This window comes from Diachasma alloeum, unplaced genomic scaffold (assembly GCF_001412515.2).
Source record: "Diachasma alloeum isolate Michigan unplaced genomic scaffold, Dall2.0 Dall_scaffold_00480, whole genome shotgun sequence".
Lineage (NCBI taxonomy): Eukaryota > Metazoa > Arthropoda > Insecta > Hymenoptera > Braconidae > Diachasma > Diachasma alloeum.
In genome coordinates, this window is record NW_021680613.1 from 38,186 (window position 1) to 59,750 (window position 21,565).

General features: G+C 36.3%; 1 protein-coding gene and 1 non-coding gene across 2 annotated transcripts in view; one reads left to right on the forward strand and one right to left on the reverse strand.

The window, feature by feature from the left end:
• Positions 1-1,370: 1,370 nt before the first annotated feature.
• LOC107042491 overlaps positions 1,371-21,565 on the forward strand; it is a 360,805-nt gene continuing 340,610 nt past the window's right edge. The window contains exons 1-2 of the mRNA XM_015263549.1: positions 1,371-1,532; positions 1,667-1,959. The gene's annotated coding sequence lies outside the window, so the exon portion shown is untranslated. The remainder of the gene's footprint in view (positions 1,533-1,666; positions 1,960-21,565) is intronic.
• Positions 21,236-21,308, reverse strand: Trnam-cau. Its single transcript has one exon. It is a non-coding gene; the product is annotated as a tRNA-Met (tRNA).

Below are 21,565 nucleotides of genomic sequence, written 5' to 3' on the forward strand. Positions count from 1 at the left end.
GGAGATTGTAGAATTCACCAACCATTCATGATGAACGTGCCGAAACATACGAGACAAATATTCTAATGCTAAGATATCATAGAACGCTTGAAGGCAAGAAATAAAAATTCAGTAAAACTAGCAATAACCGTGTGGATTGACTGGTGTGCAAATTCATTGAGTAAGATATTTTCTCAACCTACCAAGAAGTAATTGGAACACCTTATCAAACCCCTGTGAAAACATTACACAAAATGCCGTGAGTTGATATATTTAGACGCAAATTTTCGAAAGATCGAATTCAAAAAAATTACATCATTAACATCTTCAAATTCCCTCAACCCACAACACCCGAACATTGAAGTCCTATCCTTCTCCTCCTGAAATAGAGTTATACAAGTGTTGCATAAGTCACGTCACGGCGCCCTGAATCCTTCTTGTGATACCAATAAAATTTCAGCAAAAAAATCGGTGGTCTCTGCGGGCTTTGAATGCTGGTTGTCTGTATACCAGGCGATGACCTTACCTAAATGCCGCTATATGTATGAGTCGATTTCTATATTTAATTCAGGAAGTTCACAATTCAATTTTGAATGAACGCTTGCTATGTACATTTTTGAATATTCAATATTTTTTACATAAAACTTCAACTTCCCGAGAAATTCTCGAATTCATCAACCATTCATGAGATGAACGTGTCGAAACATACAAGACAAATATCCTATGCTGGAGATGAGATATCATAGAACGCTTCAAGTAAATGCAAATAAAAATTCAGTAAAAATAGCAATAACTGTGTGGATTGAATGGTGTGTAAATGCAGTGAGTAAATTATTTTCACAAACTCCCAAGAAGTAATTGGAACACCTTATCAAATCCCTCAAGTAAAAACATTATGAAAATTCCCGTGATTCCACATATCTAGACACAAATGTTTGAAAGATCGAACGCGAAAAAATAACATCATCAACATATTCAAATTCCCTCAACCCAGCACATCCGAAAATGCAAGTCCTGCCCTTCTCCCCCCGAAAAAAAATGCTGGAAACCGAATTTCCCCCCACCTGAAAAAAAAACTCACCACTGCAATTCAACAGTAAGGATATAGGCCCCCATACGCCAAAGGCACGCGTATTCACACAAACCTCTGATGTATCAGTGAGACGTTATGCGGTAGGTAGTAGCCCCATCATACCATCGAATACTCCTGCACCAGGCTACTATACCTCGCCGTCGCCAGCGGTGCCTGCTATGCTGGTTATATGCGCTGCTGCTGCGTGTCCTCAACACACACTATCCAGCCACACATGCAACGTGCGCGCCCTCGCAGCCGGCACGTTATTCCCACTGGCCCGTCAGTGTTGCTTCGGCAGTCGCGTTATATAGACGTGTTACGCAATCTACCAGCGATTCTCCACGAAAATTATTGGTTTCGTAGTTTTTCCCGTCTTTTCAGTGTTTACTTTTGCACTCTAGACATTCCTACAGTGTTTACTAGTACGTTCATCAAGTAATTGATGATCAATGACATTAAACAAATGAATGCATTATTGGTAATTCCAATGTGACGGAAGCAAGTGACGGGCCTACCGTACACTCAAGAATTTTTAACTTACTCTCGATTTATCTATTCTTTTTATCAACGAAACCGACGCTCGCTCCGCATTATCCAAAACTTTTTTTTCAGCTTTGTCCTCTCCGGTACTGTAAACGTACATGTATATCGTCACATTCTCAAGTAATTGTATAGAAGTGTAATCGTGGGAAGGTGGGGAACTCCACTTCCGTTTTTATGCCGTGAATAGTGTTTGTGTGTGTGCATTTTTCCATTTATTTAAATAATTTCCCTCTGTGTGCGCTGGTGAAATTATCATCTTTTCTACACTTGCTAGTATTTTGGATGAGTCACGTGGCTACGTGCACAGCGGTGACAGGTTGAACGTCACCGGGGGGACACTCGTGATTCCGGTGGTAACGAAGGTGAGTGGAATATTTAAGTACCTATAAGTAAAGGATAATTTTCTTGTCTCATGTTACGAAGAATCGACAAGTCCAACAGTTGCATTGGACGAAGGCATTTCATTATGACGTCATTTAGAGGGTACTTATGGGAGTGTGACATGTGGGTAAGGGTTTTTAGGAGGTTTTTTCCTTCGATTTTAACGGGCAGATGTTGATTTAATTTCATTGTAAAGATTTTGGATGATTCAGAGGCTGGAATCCTTGACATCATCTCCGTATTTTCCACTGTTTTGTTGGATGTAACATCGGGAATGCAAATTGATGAGAGGTTTCCCGGTTCATTTCAATGTGCTGCAGAGTGATATCATTCATGACGGATGATAAATATATCGAAGAAGAAATAATTGGTTTTAATTGCCTAAACGAGTTTTATACATTTTTTGAATTGCAATTGCAATAATTTTTTCATGCAACGTCAATAGATTAGATTTGCGATTAGATTACAAGAAAAAGTTGAAAACAAATTATATAAACAAATGGAAAATTACGAAATTGAACGAATAATTTTGTTCAAGTTGATAATTCAAATAAACTGAGTAATTCGAAATTATATTTTTTTATACGAGCCGCACACATTGAGCTGCAGGATAATTAAATGAAAATTGAATATGGAATTTCGTAAATTTAATGTGTTGACAAAGAAGAATAATTTGGTAAAGAATGATTCCATTGTTAAAAGGAATTGAGTCATTTAAAGTTGTCCATTTTAATGTACGAATTGAATTACAGTATTCTTCGAACTTCACGTGGTCTTTGTTCAATTAACCATCTTTATAATTCCCCACAGTAATGTCCGGTAAAAATAAGACATTAAGCTCAATAACACGTAATCCATGATTTTAGAAAAACAAGTCGGATGATTTATTGATGATAGATTTATGATTATGTCGTATATGGAGATCTCTGTGGCCCGAGGCAAGACCCAATGAATTGCAAAATTACAGTCTCTGGTAAATACAGCTGTTAAGGGATTATTCCGAACAGAGGGATTGAGTGAAAAGAACTGAGTTGAATGGATTGAAGAACTTTCTTCCATGTGATAAATTAACAATGAAAATTTCCAGTGTTATGTTTACTACCGGCGGATCAAATAACGAGGGAACATCGAGTTCTGCCGTATCACTAGCGTCAGCGATGTTAGAGAGAAGGGTGAATGAATGCCTCCTCCGTGACCCGTGAATAAAACAGTCAAAGAGTTTTGCGTCGTGCGACGTTGTCGACAATTAGTCGGCAAACATTGTTTTTTCTCTGGACGCATTAAGTGACGAGTTGACTATGTGTTGTCGTTGGAGATTCTTTCTATCCGATTGGGTTATCAGTGGGAGGCCAGAATAGAGAAAATAGGGAGACGTATCTTGAGAATAAAATTGGTCAACCAATAGTGCACTATTGACAATTTTTGCCTGAAATTACCGGTACACTTTTCGGAAATTTTGATCGAATTTCATTACCACTGAAATTTCATGAAATGTCGTTGTTGAAAATTCAGAGTTTCGTGGAAAAATCAAAGAGAACTGTAAATTTCAATCTCATTTTTCCCTAAAAATGAATAGAACACTAGAAAATTCCGGTAAATATATTCTTGAATTTCCAGAACAGTAACATTGAATGCGATTTAGCAGGAAAAAAATAATTAAATTTCAGATTTCACTGATTATTTTTCTCACTCGGATTTCAGCCACTCAGAGCGCAGTATTTGAGACTGTCAAACACTTTTATTTCGGAAATTTCTAAAAAATTTCCGACGGAAATTCACACTAGTAGCTTTTCAAATGTTTCTCATCTTTCAACGCATTTCGCGTTTAATATTCTGTGTGACAGATAAACAAAAAAGTGGGTTGTAAATGTATGGCTGAGTAAATGTATCCGGATGCTATTCACTGCACTCTGCTTGACCGAAATCTGAGTGGAAAAATAATTCGTCAAATACCACTCGTGCTTCAAAATTAATCGGATATTTTCCTCAAGCTTCCCTGCCTAGAAATAAGTGTGTCAAATTTTGCAGATTTAAAATCCCGAGTGCGAAGAACGAGGGATTTTTCTGCAAAATTTGACACACTCCTTTCTAGGCAGGGAAGCTTGAGGAAAATATCCGATAATTTTGAAGCACTAGTGGTATTACTATAGAAAATTTAATGTAATTGGGCATAGAATATTCATATTAGATTGAAAATTCAAATAAATTACGGAATTCTCATCTTTATGCTGCTTAAAATTCTGGAATTTTACTGAATTTTCAGTGAGACCTGAAATTTCATGATTTTTTCCCCCTAAATGGCATTCAGTTTCACTGTCCTGAAAATTAATAGTCAACTAGTCATGAAATTTCATTTTTTTCTACCAGTGTGACAAGTAAATGTGAATAAATTAATGAGCATTAAGGATATCCAAGTGCTTTGGCCATTTTTTCTTCACTGAAATGCTTCTCTACTTTCGTAGTCGAACAGCAGAGCTTTCATTTCAGCCCGATTTGACCCTATATTTCCGGACATTTTGTGACAATTTTCCTATTTAAACATTGCAGGTCTGAATTTGAATTTCGATACTAAACCGTTAGAAAACATTCTTTAAATCTGAAAAAAATGAGAAAGTTTACTTTTGGAGGAAAATTGATGAAATAATTAAAAAACTGCAATTTTTGAATTTGATTTCCTATAAATAATCTATCAACAATCAATTTTCCATCATAAAAATAATTTGTTTGTTGTAAAAATAAATCGTAACAAATTTATTCAGAAAATAAGGTATCCGAAAGTATAAACAATTTCAATTATTTATGCATAAACAACGAATTTAAACAAAAAATTCTGTGCAAAATGTAATTTTAATTACCCTGAACATTCATGATTTTTTTAAATTTCTTCCCACGCAATTTAATTGATAAATTTGATGATTGAAAATGGTTGAATCTATAGTGTGCAGAATCCTAAAAGATTGTTGATGGGTAGCAAATAACACAATAATGAGGTTAATACACCGATGTGAATTATTTCAGTGGTTTTTCAATACAACAGATATTTCTCGCAATCTTTTAACTCCTCGAATCTGTAAATTTTTTAATTACATTCGCGCTGTACTTTTTACTTTGGTCATTCACTGGCGCAAATTATGATATAGGTACTCCAATGAATGGCCATTGCGTTTATTAGCTGTTTATTCGATCGATTCTAATCGGTTGGAAGTCAATGAGAGTTTATTACTATCAATTATTTAGTAATAAAGGTATGAAATATTTCGTATTTCAAAAATTTCACGATTTCAGGAGAAAAAGTCTGCATGTAGGACTCGTGGTTGTTGGTTCGGGAATGCGAAATCACTACGCAAGCGAATACATTTTCTCAAAAAATCACTCATTTTCGAGACATGTGTGGCAGTGTCCACGAATACTATAGTTCCTTATTCTTCCCAATCCCCCGTTTTTCCGAATCTCATTATCGATAGTCATTCACGAGTATATAGACAATTACCGCAGCTGCTATCCTGTTTCCCTAAGTTTCGAATGGATCAAACGAGTGTTCCCCTACAATTGCTCAACTCCATTCTATTGTTTTCTCGACTATTTCTACTCCACGCATGAAAGTAATTTTCCTGTTCTTTCTTTGTTGTATAACGATTTTTTTCATTCAATATCATTTGTTACTTCAAGTGAACGTGGGGTTTCACATTATTCAAATGTGTGGTTTTTCTGTCCCACTTGAAGAGGATTAATGAATGAATAACACGTGTTGCTGATTATATTTTCGTCAATAAATGTTATCTTCGTGTTGCGTCATCTTTTCTAGAACACGTGAAAACGAAGTTGCTCGAGCTGTATCTATAAGTTTAATCTTCATGTAAAGTATCGTGTATTCTTTTTAAAGTGCAAAAAAAGGGGGGGGGGGGATTTTTTTGTTGACTATGCAGCTTTTCAGTGTTACAGTTCAGATTGCAGTCTTGAATACCGATAATTTAAGAATGTAATTTTACTTGTTAATTTGTGAAGTATAATTAAATATAATAATTCGTGAGTCATGAGCACGCTTGTGATTATTTTGCGACTGATCATTTTTTTTACATTTTCTTACAAATTTATCTGTTTCCACAAAATACATAATTACATTCAGCTAAATATTTAGTTTAATGTCAATAATCAATAAAAAACAAGTGAAATTGCTCTTGTATGGTGTATAGTATAGTTATTTTTGCAAATAAATTAGCAATATGCTTCAGAATGGTTATTTTGCACATCATTTCCTTCTATCATTTATAATTCATTGTTTATTTAATGTCATTAAATTGGATAAGATTGCCTTCATCTAATTTCGTCAGAATTTCAACTTACTTGAATGTTATCAGCATCATTATTCTTATTATCCCTTTACTTCTATATAACTGATTGCCTTTTTTACAGTTCTATCTCTTCCGCCAGCGCTCGCCTCAGCCCTTTGATAAAATGTTAATAGAAAAATTTTATTTACACATATTTGAATGAATTTGAAACATCACATCGGAAGAAACCATCAGAAAGCTCACTTTCGGGGGAATTCATGATAAATTCAAAATTTTCAACAATCATCATAAAAATCAAATCAACCAATGTAGTTATCGTAATCATCTTTTAACTGTGACTTAATGGCAGTAAAACAAAAATTTTAAACTATGATTCAATTCATTCGAAGCATGATTTCAAAGATATCCCCGGACTTCTAATTTTCAAAGAAATACAAATTTTTCAAAAAATTTCGAATAAATCAAAATATTGATTATTGCTATCGCCACCATCTTCGAACTCGGTCAAAGGAACATCCAAACGAATTTTTGAAGCCATCATTCAATCAATTCAGAACATTTTTTTACTTACCAGGAGACAACCGATTTTCGGAAAAATTAAAAAATTAAAAAAACTAATCGATGAATTAAATTTTAATCAATGGCGATCGATAGGGCTCAAGAATACCTACATTTGGAAAGAGAAGATTCAGTTCCAGTCATTCATTAGCAAACAATTGGAGAAACACTTTACCATACACATACGTACGGACACGGTCTAAAAATTGCATTTTCGGACTTTTCGGATCATAATGGGTTGATATAACACAAAAAATCCAAAACTTAAATTTGAACGATTACAATGCTTCCATTCGGAAGCAAAAAGTAATGAACAGAAAAATGAATTGATTAATTGAATAATAATTCGTGTACTGTAGTGTATTTATGAACATCGAGCTTTTTTCGAACTCCATAAATTCTATGTTTTTCATTTTTTCTCATCGTTTTGTTGCTCTTTATTCAATATACAGAGATAACTGTTTTCTCANGTAATGAACGGAAAAATGAATTGATTAATTGAATAATAATTCGTGTACTGTAGTGTATTTATGAACATCGAGCTTTTTTCGAACTCCATAAATTCTATGTTTTTCATTTTTTCTCATCGTTTTGTTGCTCTTTATTCAATATACAGAGATAACTGTTTTCTCATTAAAATGGAGAGCTCTTCTTTTCAGAATTGAATAGCCCTGTGTGATGTAATCATCACACTGAGGGCTAATGCTGAATAGAAAACGAAAATTTTCAACGTCTTTGTGTTTTTGTATATTGCCCAAAGGTCTCAAATCCTGGATACGCAGCATACTTGACGATTCCCCAAAACTTTGGAACGCTTCATTTGAACACGTGGCCTGCACGTGCGCATAAACCTTTCAGCACCTCGTAGCACGTTTTTCTTCGAATACTAGAATAAAAAATGAGTAACTGCCTGAGTGTTTCACTATTGAAATTTTTTCCCTGTGAATCATTCTCTTTGGCTATTCAAATGAAGTGACTGAGTTATCAGTGTTTATACCGTGCATCGAATGTTTCAACTACTTGAAATTGAGTAGAGTTTAAAAGACGAGCACTTTTAACACAATATTTTCTCCTACCTAAAAAAGTTGAAAAATAGAAAACTAAGACACGATATCCTTTTTCTTTCCTTTTGTTATGAATAACGGCCAAGTATCTCCTTATGACCAATGTTCACTGGCTATCGTATGAATTACGTGGTCATGGATTTTTGTTATTATATTATAATGTGAAATTCTTCAGCGCAAATGTAACCTCGAAAAAACGTAGATGATTAATTGGAATCTTTTCGTGATGACAAAGATTTCTCAAGCAGGAAAGAATTTCTGACAAGCATAATAATTGATGACTAATAAAATAGAAAGACATTATCATATTATTAACTTACTGATCCGAAGGTATGAAGTTATTGCAATCACTCTGAAAATGAATTGTTGAATTTCGGTAATTTGTCCACGTTTCCTGATGTCTAGAGTCATCCTGAAAATTTTTTGAAGACATGTCTGTGTATGGATATGAGGTATTCTATGTCCAATGATTCAACGACTGACCCTCACTCTCTTGGACATTGATCTCGATTTTTTCTACTCCTGGGGGGGACTAGAAAAACTATCTCTCAATTTTTTAAAGATTTTTTTAATAGCCCATTTCGGAGATATTATTATTTCTGTTTTTTTTTGTTTTTTTCAATAACTCCAGTTCAATTCATCCGATTTTGATTTGACACACCGAAATTTTCGATTTTCTACCATGTATAAGAATATTTTGAGTAACTTTTTTTTTTTCAACTTCTAGGTGCTCCTAATATCGAATTTTCAACAAAAAAAAGTTCAAAAACTTGAATTTTCAAAATTATGTTACGTTTTATTGTTCTCGTCTTTTTTCAGTAATTCTTCTAATCAAAACAAGTATTTTGAGCCGTCATACAAGTTGGATTTCATCCCAGATCTATTTTATTTTTAATTTTTTCTTCTCGAAATTACACGTATCTGGCCAAAATATCCTAAAGTGGCGTTAATTGACTTTGATTATAAACAGTATGAAGTGAATTTAAATGTATACTTATAGGGGAGGGTAGGGCAAAACGGACCACCGACAGAAAAATTGGGAATTTTTGTTGTTTTTTTTTTCCCTTCAAATCAATGAAAAGTGAGTTTCTTGGATAGTAACCGTTACAGGAGTTTTATAGACAACAAGTATCGTTGAACCGCAATTTAATCAGATTTTCCAATCACCTCAAACCACAAATGACTTTGAATTTTTCTTTTAATTATCAATTTTCAATTTAAATTATAAAATTTTTTGTTAAAAATTATCAATTTTCTGTCAGTGGTCCGTTTTGCCTTAGGGGTCCGTTTTTCCCGCCGTTTTTGCCCTACCCTCCCTTGTTACATATTTTTTTGATACAAAGTCGAAGTCTTTTTGGGTGTTTTGATCGCGGATTCAATTCGCGATTTTAATTCGCGGAATGTAGAGAAGAACAAAATGAAAACAAAATAGGGCGCAACCCAACTTGTATGATGGCTCAAAATACTTGCCTTGCTTATAAGAGTTACTGACAAAAAGATGAGAAGAATAAAAGGTGACATAATTTTGAAAATTCAAGTTTTTCAAATTTTTTCCTTTGAACCTTTCAAAATTTGCTTTTTTTTTAATCAGCAGAAAAAAGGGAATCTATTGGGAAGTTATTTGTTCGACCTATAATGGGTTTCACCTAATTCCACTAACCCCTACCGGTCACACCCCAACCCGGGAGCGAGCGAAGCGAGCGACCGGTACTTTTTTGATAATCGAATTTCTTTTCCAACCAAGAGGGAAATTTGAGTTGATCAACAGTTTTCCTCTTGTTCAATTTATCATTTTTGTTGAATTTATTTCTTTTTATGAATGAGCGATGAGAAAAAGAATGCAATTTCTGTCAAATTCTTATAATAACTTGTTAGTTTTTGATCCTTAGGGTCGAAGGCCGGGTTGAATGAGTATTTTGGACACCAGTCGCATAAATAACTCAGATGTGTCCTACAGTGTTATTTCACTGCGCCCGAGTGTGACATAGCACATTGGGATGTATACGCAATCCCCTATTCCTCCTCTAAACATTGAGGGAGAGAGCATTCTCAAATCAAACCGCCTTAGAAGCTTGAACTTCTTTTCATCAGGAAGATTCTGGTGGATGATACTTTAACAAAGAGACGGGAATGGTTCCATATTTTAAAACATACATTCAACACTCCAGCATGTGTTAGGGTAGGAAATGTTACTCATCGCTTACAACTTAAATTTGTGTGGAAAATGGACTTCAGAAATGTTTTACGATAAATTTTCTAACAATACAACGGGAGTTTAAACAAGACATCTGAAATCACAAATTATTTGAATAATTTCAGCACCCAGATGAATGATTCGTTTGCTCCAAATAAATTGTTTATTTATACCAAATAGAGTTTTCTTACGTTAAAAAATTTCTTTTATTTGAATCAATTTTTTTTTATTGAACTAAATAAATATTTATTTGATATTAAAAATTTATTATCGCTTTGAGTTGGTAATAAAATCGAAAAAGATTAAACGAAAAACATGCAAAAATTATTAGGGGCTGTATATACATCACGTAAGACATCAAGGAGAAAGGGGGAGGGCAGAACTCTTTGATGCATTGTTTCACTATCAGGGAGGCGATGGTGCAAGAAGGTCGTATATATACTGGAATGAAAAGTGTAATCAAAAATTGGATCAAAATGATTCCAGAAAGGTCAAATCATCCAGATTTCACGTTTCCTGGATTAGGCTCCTATGTTTTCGATTAGTTCATACCTTTTTCTACTCAGTTGGCCTGGAACACCCAAAATGGTCAATACGGCCTTTTTACACATAACCCTCGAATATTGTTGAAACACAGTTTCGAAATTTTTCCACAAAATACATGAAAATGTGTTTTTCTGAAAATAAGAAAACTGTTCATTTGAACTACATCAATTGCTTATGTGGGATAAGAAAATTATTTGTTTAATATAATTAAATCCTTTTTCTTGAAACAAGTAAACAAGTTTATTCGTTTGTAATAGAAATATTATTGACATAAATAAAACTTTCCAAACAAAATTTTGATTTGATTAAAAAAATATGAAACTGAAACTAGCGAAAGATTCAACAGTAGAGTGGGAGTTGGATGATTACGTATACATTTTTAAAAAATGTTTCCTATATTTCGATTCCATCTTATTCACTATGAAAATCACTTCTTATGCATGGGCCCTTATAGAGATTATTCCTTTTAGCACGAAACTGCGTTAGCATTTGGGTTAATCACATAGTTTCTAATTGGAAAAATCGCTATTAGATGTATAAATTAATTCTCGCCCTTTTTTCGACAATTCTGACATTTATTTATAAAAAAATGAATACAGATCCGGTTTTGAAAATAATCACCGTCTTTCTTTTTTTTTATCGTTATTTTACATCGCTTCGACCCGGTTAGGGTATACTGCGATGATGATCAAGACTTTAAATGGTTAGATCGCATCATTCTACCCGGCCGGGATTTGAACTCGGAACCTTTCGCATGTGAGGCAACGAACTTACCCACTGCGTCAAGCCACCGGGCTCACCGTCTCTTTGCACGCATTTCTCCCATCTATCGGGCAATTGTCGGATTCCGGCTCGGAAGAAAGATGGTGGTTTTGACTGGATGATCTGCCGGACTTCTTCAGGAGATCGAAACTGGGTATCCACTAGGTGATATTGTAGCGCCTGAAAAAGATGATAGAAGGCGCAAGGTCTCGAGAATACGCCACATGTGGGAGAATTTCCCAGCCCAAAGTGGAGATAACTTTGAGGGTTTTTTTGTCGTGTGTGGCCGCGCGTTGTCCTGCAGCAAAATCACTTTTCGTGTCACGGGATCTGAAAAACCCCATTTTCATGGCGCTGCGCGCCACGAAATTGGCGTTTTGCAGGTCCCTCGACACGAAAATTAATATACACACCTCGCCATGGAAAACATATCACCCTCCCTCGGCTCGTAAGGTAATCTTGCACGTGGGGGACGGTGAACTGTTTTCCAAGGCTCGGGCATGTAATGTACTATGCCTCGTACTATACTACCAGTAAAAGGTCTCTTTTCCTCAATAGCATCACTCAATTTCATCAGTTGGTCCTGATAACGCTTAGCAGTGACGGTTTCCTGCTAGAACGGTCCTGCTAGACGGTTTCCTGTTCGAGTATCTCATAATAGATTACACCTTTGAAATCCCACCAAATACACAACAACAATTTTTTCCCGTGAATGTTCGGTTTTGCAGTGCTAGTTGACGGCTCCCCCGGATAAACCCGCGATTTTCGCCTCTTAGGATTATCGTAAAATATCCACTTTTCATCCCCAGTCACAATTGTGTTAATCACATCACAATCGGACTTGAGTAGTTTGATGATAGTTCACAGATGGCGTTTCAAAACGCCGTTTATTGCGGGGAATTCTTTTAATTCAAATAGGTGTTCTGATCAATTTAATATAGGGGCCGGGAATTCATTTATATACACCTAATATAAGGTCCATTCTTAAAAAGTAACCGGGATTGTTAATAACTGTTGAACGAATATGTTTGTGGAAAATAATTTCTATCTCAACGCCAACGCCCGATTGTCTCTTTGGGTATCTTCTGAAAAGAAAACATTGAATACTTTCTTCAACCCCTCAAGCCCGTCTGTTGTCAAGTTTAACGAGGGCTCAATATCACTGAGATTTGATAAGTTCTGATGGATTACGATAATCATGGAAATTACGATTATCAATTTTTGAAAAGTGAGCGTTACAATTGTTCAATGATTCAGCCAATAATAACATTATGTGTGGTAGTTTGAGAAATATTCATTGCATCCATCAAACCGATAATTCTATCAAAATGAAGGGCGATATTAAGTATCATATTCAGTCTCAGTGACAGCTGCGTCACTGTTTCTAATCATGGTGGCAGTCCATCACAACGGCTGAAGTATTGAAAAATTTTAACGTTCGCCATTTGAAATTCTATTATCGGAATTTAATCATTTCTCTACCATTGAATTCGCGATTTCCTATTTTATATCCTCTTGAAATTTTTAAGCAAGGTGCTGACGTCACACTGTAAAAAAATTTGGTTTTAATTTACACCGATCGGTGTCCCCACGAGTCCACACCATTTTTGGTCTGGAGTTGCGGTGTTAAAAGTACACCGCACTATAGGACATCGCATGTAAAATCTGGTGTTAATTCAACACCAATCGGTGTCCCAGGAAGCCCATACCAGATTTTTTACTGTGCACCCTGTATCAAAAATTTAAGACAATCATAAATAATCAGAGTACTGCGATGAACATTCTAAAAGCATTTTGAATTAATACCATCATTTTTTTCCACCAATGAAACCACTTAAATGGCTTTTCATTTTCTCAAAAAAAATACAAAAATTGCTGCAAATACCCGCAACTTTGGATTTTCTACAATCACCAGAGAATTTTCTGGAATAAAAGTATCAAAAACTAAAAGATCCCGAGTGGAAATTACTTCAGGCCCACCTGAAGCACGATCAGAACTTGATCAGGTTTTTGTAAGGTTCGACTGATCCGGTGATACCTGATGAGAACCTGACCAAGTTCTGATCCAGCAGATCGGATCCGAAAAACTACAGGCGGGTTCAGATCAAGTTCTGATCAGGTAGACATGATCAGATGATGCCTGATGAGAACCTGACCAAGTTCTGATTCAGCAGATCAGATCCGAAAAACTACAGGTGGATCCAGATCAAGTTCTGATAAGGTAGACATAATCAGATGATGCCTGATGAAAACCTGACCAAGTTTTGATCCAGTAGATCGGATCCGAAAAACTGCAGGATGATTCAGATCAAGTTCTGATCAGGTAGGCACGATCTCATCCTGAGGTCGACTGCCTGACCCCAACTTGATCAAATTCCGATTTGATGTCTTTGATCGGCATTTGAAAGGGGTCAGTTGAAGAGAAAATGATCAGATCGAGATCCGGCCCACCTGACATTAATTTTAATAAGTTTTTCGGATAATTTAATTAACTATTATTATACTATTCAAATTAAGTTTTATCAACCATTGTCAATAATTATCTTCAATCTTTAAAAAGGATCATTATACTATAATTGAAATAAATTTAATTAAATTACTTTAATTAAATTAATCAATTCAATTAACAGCCAGCCTTTCTCAAATGTACAGAAGGGAGGGATGATGATGCCGTAAATACGTATTAGAGGAGTATCAAACTTACACGCAAATGTTCTTGAGAAAAAAAATCACCAAATGTCTATTTATTTATTGTTATTATCATTATTATTATTCATTAATGAAATAAATAAAAAATTAATTGAACATATTTTATCTCTGTGAATACACACGCACATCCGCGAGATAAGGAATAATCGTAAATGAACGAATACCCCGATACAAATCATATAGGCAATGTACAGTTTACTTAATAATAATAGCGCGATAGCGTAGTGGTTAGGGCATAGGATTAGCAATCATAGGGTCCCCGGTTCGAACCCCAGCATCGGTAAAAAAATAAGCTTTTTCAGAGGTAATAACAGTAGAGATTCATTAAGAGAGGCGGCCTACGGTGAAAGAATTAAATTATCTTTTGTTTTGGATGAATTATCATTGATAATTTTTATTGATACTGATAGGTCATCCGGTTCTCGTATAGTTGACTTGATCAAGTTCGGATCCGTTCGTCCTGATCAAATCCGGATTGGTCAGAGGCGCAAAATGTCTGATCAAGATCGGATCTGTCAACTTGATCAATACCTGATTAGTGGTCAGGTCTAACCTGATCGAAACTTGATCAAGACCTGACCGGAATTTCCACTCGGGATATTTTTGTCAATCTCCTACATTTTTGCTGTAAGCTTTATTGATTACGCATTTTCGTAAATGGAATTTTGAACAGAGGATTTTCCAGAAGCCATGCGCCAACAGCCGCTTTTATAGTTCTTCCGATGTGGCAATTGTTCTCGTCTTCCTCCCCAATATTTCGTGAAATAGCCTCAAGGGCATCGGTTCGAATTTCACCAGCTGAAAATTTGAGGGCTTTCAATGGCCAGCCGCAGCACGTGCCTCAAAAGGAAGAGTAACCCTGCTGCGGCAGAAGTTACTTCTTCAATATGCTCTATTCTATCAGTCCCTTTTTCCCTTTTTTCTACTCTATTCAGTCCCTTTTTCAATATGCTCTATTCTCCTGTTCATTTCAGAAGGGAGAAGATACAGTTGTATATACTATTCATTGACATCCCAAAAAATGCCGCATCTCATCTCTTCAATTTGACAAACCTATTATATTCAATAGCTGAATACATTGCGATTAATGAAAAAGTAATTGAGATGTGACATGAATCCTCGGACAAGCTAACTAGGAGCCAATAAAGCCAATAAAGTTCCCCACGAACAGCGAAAAAATTGGATAATACGAATTAATAAAGAACACAATGTCCTCCATACGTAATATCCTTTTCCTGCGTGTATTGAAACAGCGGGAGAATTGTAGGATGTTTTCTTATGGTTTCAATACTGAAGAAACCGAATCCGTCAGTGTTTCTCATCTGAAACTGTGTGTATCGTCGAATGATACTTCCAAACGCCGCGGTCTGCCTTGTTTGGATGTTGAATGGAAAAAAGATGAAAATAATTTTAACAATTCAGATTGTCTTTTTAATAACAATGATATATTCTAAATAATTATGCCGGATTGTACAGTAGACACGAATAATTAGCGGACTGTATTTTAGTTGAAGTCGGAACTGTAACTAACTGGAAAATTGGGAAGTCGCAGCTTTTATGTGCGTGGGACTTGGAGAAAATTTGGAGGTTCTCTATGATTGGTCGTTGGGCGGTGGAAGGGATCACGAGTTGAGAGAGTGCTAGGATTGGACGAAAATTGAAGGGAAGGAGATCGCTGATCGAGAAGCGCTGTGATTGGTTCGGCGCTGTAGATTTTTGGACACGTTAGGATGGAGGAGCAGGGGAAGTTTGGGACTCAGAAGTGTCGATGTAGGGCACGACTCCCTGGGGTGCTGGCGACAAACTGTCGGGACTAGGGATTAGCTTATTGCACGGGATTAGCAATACTCGAATATTATGGGTCGTTTATGAGGCCCGGTGCAAACTCGAAGTGATCAAATGGGTGTAGAGGAACAATTGATGGGGAACTACGCGAGGAAATGAAGGTTGAGGAACAATTGGCGGGGAACTACGCGAGACTGAATTTTAAGGGATAATTGGCAAGGAAATACGCAAAGCAATAAAGGTTGGGAATGGTTGGTGGGAAAAGACCCAAGAGGAGACAAATTATTTTGTGGATTTGGGAAATTATGAAACAAGCAGCTGCAGTAGATATTATTAAAAATAAGGAAATAAATAAATTCGATTGTTTCATGGAACTATTGCTCACGACTCAACACTGTGCATTCAAAAGTTATTGACAATTGAATAGTTCAAATCAAATTTGCGGGACTACTATCAAATATAAAGAAAAATGTTTCAAATCAAAGAAATTGCTTGCGTTAATATAGGGTAGCTGGTGCTTGTAGCCAGCGGGTAATACTGGCCACCCGTATTTCTCAGAATTGGCTGAGAGTTTTTTTTTTATTATGTTGATATTTAATAACAACAAGTAATTTCAATTGAAATTTTCAATTTTCTCCCGGGGAAACATCGTTAAGAAATTCAAATAATTTCTTACCGAATTCTCAAAATATTTCGACTCCAGAGTTTTTCAAATTTTTCAAATTTTGAGTTGGCCTAGAATTGAATGGAGTGCGAAATATATGTTCGTTATACATTTCCACATCCATTGCGATCTTTTCGATAGCAGAAAAAAATCTTCATGAGTTATTATTGGCTATTTTATCAGCCTCCGCGTTTATGGGTAATTCTGCTCAGAATTTGTGGGTAATGCCGCCCAGGGTTTCTATAGGGCTGCTAGATTCTGGGAGTCTATTCTCGAGTTGAAATCGTGCGTTCGATTTCAATAGGTCGCATGCGACTAGTGGTACGCCTTATGGACCGTATGCGATTTTTTGAAGTCAAACGTACGATTTCAATTCGAGAATAGGCTCCCTGCAGCTAAAGGGCGGTCGAGTGACAGCTCGATGGTTTGGGGTAGTCGGTGGCCCCTGGAGCATCGGGTAAATTCAGGATAATTCATTATTATTCACGTAAAATCGTTCTCAAAATAGATCTAAAGAATGAATACGAAGGATGAAAATAGGAAAAATCATAGCAGTTGGTCTGCATTGCAAAAAAAGTCATTAAAACAAGATGGGCGGTATACCCAGGTGCGGGATTCCAAACTTGAACAATGGGATCAAGCTTGGTTCAATCTAGGATACTAAGCCTTGAGATTCCTAGCTTCGATCAAGCTTGAACTCAGGGGCTTGAACCAAGCTTGAACCTATGGTGAGATACCTAGGTAAAACCAAGCTTGGTGGTATCCTGCGAATCAAAGCTTGGTGGCCAGGGTAGTTCCAATCCTGGTCCAAGCTTGGTATTCCAAGTTTGAACTGAGGGGCTTGAACTAAGCTTGAACCTATGGTGATACCTAGGTAAAACCAAGCTTGGTGATATCCTGCAAATCAAATCTTGAGTGCCAAGGTAGTCCCAATCATGGTCCAAGCTTGGTATTCCAAGCTTGAACTCAGGGGTTTGAACCAAGTTTGAACCTGTGATGATACCTAGGTAAAACCAAGCTTGGTGATATCCTGCAAATCAAATCTTGAGTGCCAAGGTAGTCCCAATCATGGTCCAAGCTTGGTATTCCAAGCTTGAACTCAGGGGTTTGAACCAAGTTTGAACCTGTGATGATACCTAGGTAAAACCAAGCTTGATGATAATCTGCGAATCAAAGTTTGGGTACCCAGGTAGTCCCAATCATGGTCCAAGCTTGATATACCGAGCTTGAGCTCAGGGGTTCAACCAAGCTCGGCCCAATATGTTGGAGTCAAGAGGGGGCGGAGGAGGAAGGGGGGGAGGGTAAATAGGATGATAGGGTGAAAGGGAGCGATGAAAAGCATCACTATCAAGAATGCGCAGAAATTATTATTTTTTACCATGCTATCCCATTTTACCCCACTATCTCACTCACTCACCATTCGATTAACCGGACTATCCCATTTTACCCCTCTTTCCAATTCACCTCGGTATTCCATTTTACCCCACTGTCTGAGTGACCCGCTGTCCTGTTTTACCTCACGGTTCAACACTCCCCTTTCCATCCCTTCTCCCCCAATCCACCTTACTATACCATTTTGCCTCACTGTCAGATTCATCCTCGAATCTCGTTGTATCCCGCTGTCCAATGAACCCGCTGCCCGATTCACTTCGCCATCCCATTTTACCCCATTGTCCATTCAATTCCAGTTTCCCGCCCCTCTCCCTCCACCACTCCTGGTATCCTTTATTACACTCAATGTTCACTCCACTCCATTCATCTTCATCTTCCCCCTTTCCTCAAATGCCCTCATCAACCCGAAAATAATTAATTGTTGCACAATTAGCTGCACAGCTCAGAAGCATACCGGGATATCCTGCGGTCACTGAGCTCAGCAGTAGCGAGTCGGGGCACTACAAGGATAGGTGACCGATTGGGAACACCGACATCAGATATCTGGAAAACCAATGGACCGATCCGTTTTTTTCTTTTTTTCCCATTTTCGTTCTACTAAGATGATGACGTCACTATTTTCCTTTTTTTCCAACGATTAATTTATGCAAGGTTTAAAAAATTAATCGATATGAAATTTTAATACCAAGCTTGGATTTATTGACTATCCGATATTGGCCCAAGCTAGATGAATGGCTTGGACCAATCTAAATCACCAGGCTTGGATCAAGCTTGACCTCCCAGCTTGGACTAGTGTTGCAAATCAAGGATTAGCCAAGGTTGGTTCAACCTTGGAATACGAGCTTGAGCCAAGCTAGGCTAGTCTTGGTCGAAGCTTGGTTCAGGCTTGAACCAATGGTCAATTCCCACCTGGGATATTGCACGCATGCCGGGCGGTATAATCCTCAACGTTCGATTCCATCGCTTACTGGCTGATGGCAATGGAATTCCATAATTAAATATGTTTAATGTTAATAAAAAATCTGTTCTCTTCATATCTTCGAGTAAACACCTCGAAGAACCCATTCTCACCATTTATAACTCCTTGTAGAGTGTGAGGCTGGAAAAAAAGACTCATGTTCAAGACAGTATTTGCTCTTATGTATTTTTTTTCCTATTCGAATTATTTGGCAATATATTGTATTGAGGGTCGAGTGAATTGTTCAGTTTGTGACGCGGAGTACAGTGCGTTATGCATTTCCACGGGGAATTATAAACCAGGATATCTCGAAAAATAATCCGAATACGGAAGAAATCGATAAAAGCAAATGTGCATAGTTTTAAGAAGGGAACATCTTTCGTTCGAACTAGTTTTGTCCTTTTACTATCAAGTCCTCATGCAAACTCAATTTAAACAATTCAATTCGATGGCTCCTAAAGGAAACAACATAACTCAGAAAACATTTCCAAACTCAAGTAACTTCGATAAAATACCGTCTAATTCGACTGTAAAAATCACGAATAATCAATAAAACTCCACTGTGTTTTGACATTATGAAAGTCAAACAATATCTTTTCTGTGAATATAGAGAGACATTCCAAGGAAAAAATCGTACCACTAACGATGAGGAGTCTCTTTATGAACAATATGCGGTCAATTACAGAACCAGTGAATCTACACATGTGCATAATACTGACAGTGAATTTGAGCTTATATACGCATTAGGGTTGCCTCCTCATCCAATATTTCTTCAACTGACACAACATAAAACAAGGATATGCTATAAATGTTGTGTAATTAATGATACTTCAACAGTTGCCCCTCTCAACCGGATGAGCCGCCAGATGTACTGGTGTAAACAGACTGGGGGTTGGGGGAGAGGGTCGGGAAAGCGTGTGAATTGGTGAACTCCATAAGGAAAATATATATGGTGTCACGAATTCATGAACACAAAGGCTTAAACCGGAGGAAGCACACTCTGTTTGAAAAGGTCGAGTCATGGAAAATAATTAGCTGAAGAGACAATGACTTTGTCTTTGTGCTAAACTATAAAATAATATTGCATACAAAGCAGTGGATAGTTAATCATGGGCATGAACAATACGGGGAGATGAAATAAATTGTGGGAAATGGAGTATTATCTCACGCATTTTTTAGAATATGCTATACAATACCTTTCAAGCATGAGAAGAAAATCCTTTTTTTGTCGGAATTGTTTGCGTTGAATGGTTGTATCATCAATTATTGTCAAGAGATCATCGTCTTCGAATTGACTGGTGAATGCTGTTTCATATGGTCGAATTGATTATGTATCTAATTGCTAATATTGAAATGAATCATTTCAATTGATAGCAAGAGCTCGACCCTATTCAATCTATGAAGAAGGCGAATAAGGCTCCATCAATATATAGATGTAATTTATTATAATTAATGAGATTATGAAATAAATATAGGAAATCTATATGAATAGAGCTACTAATGTGACTAAATCAGCAATATTGAATGGGATGATCAAGTAAAAAATCTTGAAATTTTTAACAACGAATAATTTTTACGAAATTTTCATTGATCTTGTTATTGATAAATCAGTCAATGTTCTTGAATGTTCAATGAAATTTGATTTCACAGGTTCATACGACAATGAAAATGATGGAAAATCATGAAAATTCAGGCAACTTTTCTTCTGAATTTTCAATCTGTTGCTTAATTTTCGCGATAGGGTTGAAAATCCAAATTGTCGTTGAAAATTCAATGATAATTCATAATGAAAAACTTAATTTTAATGAATTTCCAAGATGAATCAGGAATTCCATGATCAATTTAGTATGAAATTGAATTCAAGTTCAGAATATTGAAAATTCAAATACATCTGTTACTTAAAATTCAAAAAATTTCCAACAGTGCAGTCTAGGAACCAAGTTCTAGTTGGGTTGTTTGCAGTAGATAAGTTTTCAAAAAATACCACATTTTCGAGAAAATTTAAGCTGTATATTCAACAATTCTATTAGAATCTTCCGAAATGTCGAAACACGAATGAACCTTTTAGTATGTGTATAGCACATTGAAGGGGAATTAAGCGTTGATTAAAAAAATATATTATCGACTTTTTCTCTAGTGAAGTACTAATATCTTCATGTATAGTATAGAAGAATACGGGGGATTTTACAAAAGCTCAATTGTTCGGCTTCATTGTTATAAGTTATTGTTAGGAAAATTATATTTTTTCTCGTATTGTGAGCACATGACAAAATTTCTCAGAATAACTATAAAGTTATAGTGACCAATTTCGATTATTTCAATTTTAAAAAAATTGCTCCGGGTGAGGATCGAACTCACGACCTTAAGATTATGAGACTTACGCGCTGCCTACTGCGCTACCGAAGCCGATGCGAGTATGGCATATGATCTCATTCAAGAACAGTGAAATTTGCCTCGAGATAAAATACTTGAAATTCGTGACGTCATCAGCCTTGACTTTGTACCCAACATTCGCCAGTCCACATTCGTTATTGATAGTGAAGAGGTTTCGAAATAGCATTTACCACGGTGCATGAGTATCAGAAAAATATATAGAAGAGAAAGAGAATAAGTTGGGCATCTCACTTTGTAGAGAGAAACCGCCTTCGTACATTTGTTGATAG